This window comes from Berghia stephanieae, chromosome 12 (assembly GCF_034508935.2).
Source record: "Berghia stephanieae isolate SIO BIC M18660-M18661 chromosome 12, UCSD_Bste_1.3, whole genome shotgun sequence".
NCBI lineage: Eukaryota > Metazoa > Mollusca > Gastropoda > Nudibranchia > Aeolidiidae > Berghia > Berghia stephanieae.
This window is the reverse complement of record NC_088371.1, coordinates 4,223,369-4,228,419: the sequence shown is the minus strand read 5'-3', so window position 1 is coordinate 4,228,419 and position 5,051 is coordinate 4,223,369.

Here is a 5,051-nt window from a genome sequence, read left to right as displayed (position 1 = left end):
TGTAGGATTTTTTGTATCACTAAGGCTCCGAAACCAGTGGACCAACCAATCGTCATCAAACTTTGCACGGTGTTTACAATAGGCTTCAACAGTCGTGACGTCACTTCCCTCGTAATGTAATGACGCAAAGTAACTTAGCAACTGGTTCTAAACTATCGGAACAAGTGCGGACGCCCTTATAAAATACTTCTCCGACAAGCATAAAAGTATATCCAGAGGAGAAAAACATTATGAATCTGATCATGTTTTGACTTTTATACATTCTGATCATATGACATGTGAAAAATTTCTAGCCAGCATGAAGAATAAAAAGAACAGATTCTTTTTATTTAGAACCAAGCTGCTGGTTGCTAGGAGGACGTGACATCAGACTATTGAATATATATTTATTGTTATTTTATGAAACAAATTGCAGTTTATCCTCCTCCTCTTCCTCGTTCTTCTTCTTCTTCTTATTCTTCTTCTTCTTCTTCTTCTTCTTCTTCTTCTTCTTCTTCTTCTTCTTCTTTTGTGGAGAAGAAGAAGAAGAAGAAGAAGAACAACAACAACAACAACAACAACAACAACAACAACAACAACAACAACAACAACTACAAGATCAAGAAGAAGAACAATAACAAGAAGCCACGTGGTTGGGAGTATATTTGTAATATTATCCTTAACGCGACTTGTATTTCCGCAAACAACTACATTCCACATCATTTGCCATCGAATTACCACAAGTAACCAGGAAATTAATGTATCAGCTTCACCAGTCACTCGATTTGTTGGAAAACTCTCATTGAGCCTCAAAATCTGAGCACCAAAGCAGAAGACGACAGGAGGATTTGTCTGTGACTTCCGCACAAGAATCAGAAACATCCTTGAACAACGTCATTGATTCGTCATAACCGGTTCTCCTTCAAGTGCCCGGATGGTTGCAGTTTTGCAGTGGATTGTGGGAAGGAAGAAAAATACAATGAACCCGTTAAAAAAACATTTGATTGGACTCTCTAACCAGACAACTGTCGTACTCTGGAAAAAAACACGTATTTTAAAATTTGGCCAGAAAACTCGTACTTTAAATGACATCGATCAATTTAACCGATCTTGGCAAAAACTTTAAAACCTGGAACTTAGATATATGTACTTCGAGAAGTCCCAAGTTTAAGAGTTTTTGCCAAGCTGAGGTTATTTAAATCGATCGATATTTGAAGGCCGAATTTTCTGGCCAAGTTTTCAAATATGTGTTTTTCCAGTGTACAGAAGTTAACTGGTTAGAATAATATTAACTCACTCAACCCAAACACCGACTATATCCGTAGTTTACCCGGGGTTACTTTTACCCCATGCCTATTTATTACATTTTTATGAGCCAAATTACAGGCGTTGTATCAAAGCTAATGTTTTTAGGTTTTACATGTTAATGGTAGTTGAATAAAGATATATTTATGCACATGCTCATTTTTAATACATTTTTTCTCTTTCCAATTTTGAAAAGTAGCAAAAATCTCTGGATTGAGCGAGTTAATATTAAATAGGGGAAAGCCAAGCGTAGAAAAGCATAATATGAAGAGCAAAGAATTATTGTCTGTTTAAGTGTTGGACAAGGATACTCCGTCATAGCAATTCGCTGGCACTCCACTGTATTGTTTTGGTGACAATAGGATGGAGAAATGGAGAAACTGTTTGATTGGTTGGCCGTGTCAGGTGTCCTCCGTCCTCCTCGTCAATGCATTTCATTTCATTCAACGGTGAAAAACAACGATCTGAAATTGATCCAAATCTTTCTATTGTGTTCTTAAGTTTTGTTGCTGTTTGTTTTGTTTTGTTTTTTTGTTTTTTTGTTTGTTTGTTTTTTGTTTTGTTTTTTGTTTGTTTGTTTTTTTGTTGTTGTTTTTTTTTTTTTTTGCTTTTGTTGGGTTGTTTTGTTTTGGGTATTTTTCTTTTTTTTTTTTTGGGGGGCGGGGGGATTGTGCTTTTTTTTTTTTTATTTTTTATTTTTTTTTATTTTTGGTTTTTGTTTTGTGCGGCAATTTGGTCTTGTGGCATGACGCTCGATTTCGGATCGGAAGTGTCCTGGGCTCGAGCCTCGTTCGGCTCATAGTTAGTTGAGTCCTTGGAAAAGGCTCTCTACTCACATTCTTCTCTCACCTTACTCGTGTGTAAAATGAGTACCTGGTCGTTAAACAGCGTTGTCTCTGAACGAAAAACAATGTGTAATATCGCTTAAAAGGCAGGCGTCATTTCCCGTCCTAAATGTTAAATGTTGCTGTTGGCCAGGGATCCCTTGTAATGCGCTTTGAGCACATTTAGTGCAGATTGCGCTGCATAAAAGATCAACTCAATTTTTTTTAGTTTTGTTTTTCTTTTGTTCTCTTATTAATTCTTAAATCAGTAAGACAAAAAAAACAACCCAAAAAACCCCGAAAAATAGAAAATGGCCTACACATTCCGGTGTACCACGCGAGAATGACTCTACAAAAAAAAAAAAAAAAAAAAAAAAAGACTCAAGAGTTAAATTGGCGTACGCGAGGGACACTCTAGAGCCAGTCTCGCGGCCGCGAGGCTAACTCTAGAGTCTGTCTGGCGTACGCCAATTTAACTCTAGAGTCTTTTTTTGAAACCATCCCAAAATTTGACTTGTCCTGATTACTGACAAATATTTATTTTTTAGATTAAAAAAAAAGGACAAAACAACAGCTTCACAAAGTAAGAGATGAATTCACAGTATTTCAAAAAAAAAATTATCTAGTGCCTACACGGTAGTTTCGGTGTACCACGCGAGAATGACTCTATAGTTTAATTGGCGTACGCGAGGCACACTCCAGAGATAGTCTCGCGTCCGCGAGGATAACTCTAGAGTCTGTCTCGCGTACGCCAATTTAACTCCAGAGTCATTCTGGCGTGCTCCACCGGCGCTAAATGCAGGGCTCGAGCCAGGGACCGACAGATCAGAAAGGCGATTGTCAAAAGTCACCCCAAGAGCACAACTCCGATATTAATAAATTGCGTTAAGGTCAAATACTCACAACACCCGCCAGCCGGATACACCGCAGAGCAAAACACCAACATTTTGTGTAACCTTAAACATTTATAGTCCGATTGATACAATTTAGTGAGAACTAATCATTAAAACGGCAGTCTTAAAACAACAAGAAATTTCGTTCCATTTATAGATAGTATGCGCTTTGCTAAGCAAGCGGCTCACAATATTGCCACCCGAAAGTATAACGGACCAACACACAAACTGGTCAATACAGTTTAGTGAGAATTACTCATAAACGCGGATGGCAAAAAGCAATAACAAAGACCTGAGTGACGTCAACTTCATACTATCTATAGGCAATGAGATTAGCGGAAAGTAGCGTCCCTTGAATGGACGTCACCCATAGTCTGTGACGTCACCGGCGGAAAAGTGCGCATGCGTCTCTCGTCCTCGCTTCCGGTGAAAGCGGCCTGAGACACTTCAAAACCAAATTGACGTTCTCTCTGTAAGGTGACGTCCAATCAAGGGACGCTACTCTTCCGCTCATCACATTCCCTATAGCAATATCCCACCACTCTTCACCATTATCATACATACATTACATCGCATCATCAGCTCCGAGATGGAGGAATTCCAGACCCTGACCCGACATACTAATCCAATTAATACCAGAGGAACAACCCAAAAGTCACGTGATCGGCCATTCTTATCTTTTAATGACGATACGATGACCCACCTAGGAAGGTCGAAGGTCATAATATGTCAAGGGTCAAAGGGAAAATAGAATATGATTGTTTTCGTGGCGGTATCCTAGCATCGTTATTATGGGTGGGTGGGTGGGTGGGTGGTTGTTGGATTAGAAGTAAATCACTGGTTCGTATTATGTGTGGCCCATCAACTTTCCAAGTCTTTTCCAACAAGGACTCAACTATGCGCCGAGCGAGGCTCGAATCCGAAAGCGAGTGTCATACCACCAGACCACATAGCCGCCACTACATTCATAAGTTAACATCTAACTAAAAACCCCCGACACAATACCCTTTAGAGACGATAGGTCACGAATTCAGTCAGTCTTGAAAGCATCTTTAATCATGCGGCTATAATATGGTCTAGTGGTATGACACTCGCTTTCGGGTCGGAAGGTCCTGAGCTCGAGCCTCGCGCTCGGCGCATAGTTGAGTCCATGGAAAAGACTCTTTACTCACATTCTCTCGTTGTACTCAGGTGTAACATGAGTACCTGGCCGTTAACAGTATTGTCTCTGTCCGAAAAAAAATGTAATATCGCCTATCAGGCGTCAGGCAACGTCCATGTTAAGTGTTGCTGTTGGCCTGGGACCCTTTATAAAGCGCTATGAGCACATTTAGTGGATCTTGCGCCATACAAAAGCTCAAATAAAGACAATTAGATCATCCTTCATAATACCCATTTGAGTCGATGGTTACATATTCAGACCTGCCTACAACTACTACTACAACCACTACTACTACTACTACTACTACTACTACTACTACTACTACTACTACTACTACTACTACTACTGCTACTACTACTACCACTACTACTACTACTACTACTACTACTACTACTACTACTACTACTACTACTACTACTACTAATACTACCATTACTACTACTACTACTACTACTACTACTACTACTACTACTACTACTACTACTACTACTACTACTACTACTTCTACTACTACAACTACTGCTACTACTACAAAAAAACTCGTAAAAATACGAAGTTTTTTAATTCAACACCAGAAATAAATAGACATTTTCGAATCAATACATGTGTTAAAAAGAAAAGTTTGGTGTCACAAATCATCTATTCAGGGTTTCGAAGGCATATTTAATACGGCTAAGGGTAAAATATTAATTTGTAAAGTTAATTCTATTAACTTCTATTTCTTCCATCTGAAAAATACGAATTTTTGACATTTCAAGTTGGCAGGTCTGAATATCTGTCCAACCACCACCATTATTATTATTATTATTTCATCATTTTCTTCTCAGTAGTATCGTAGTACCGTAGTATCAAAAAGACCGTGGAGAAACGGGGGCAAAGGTCACACCG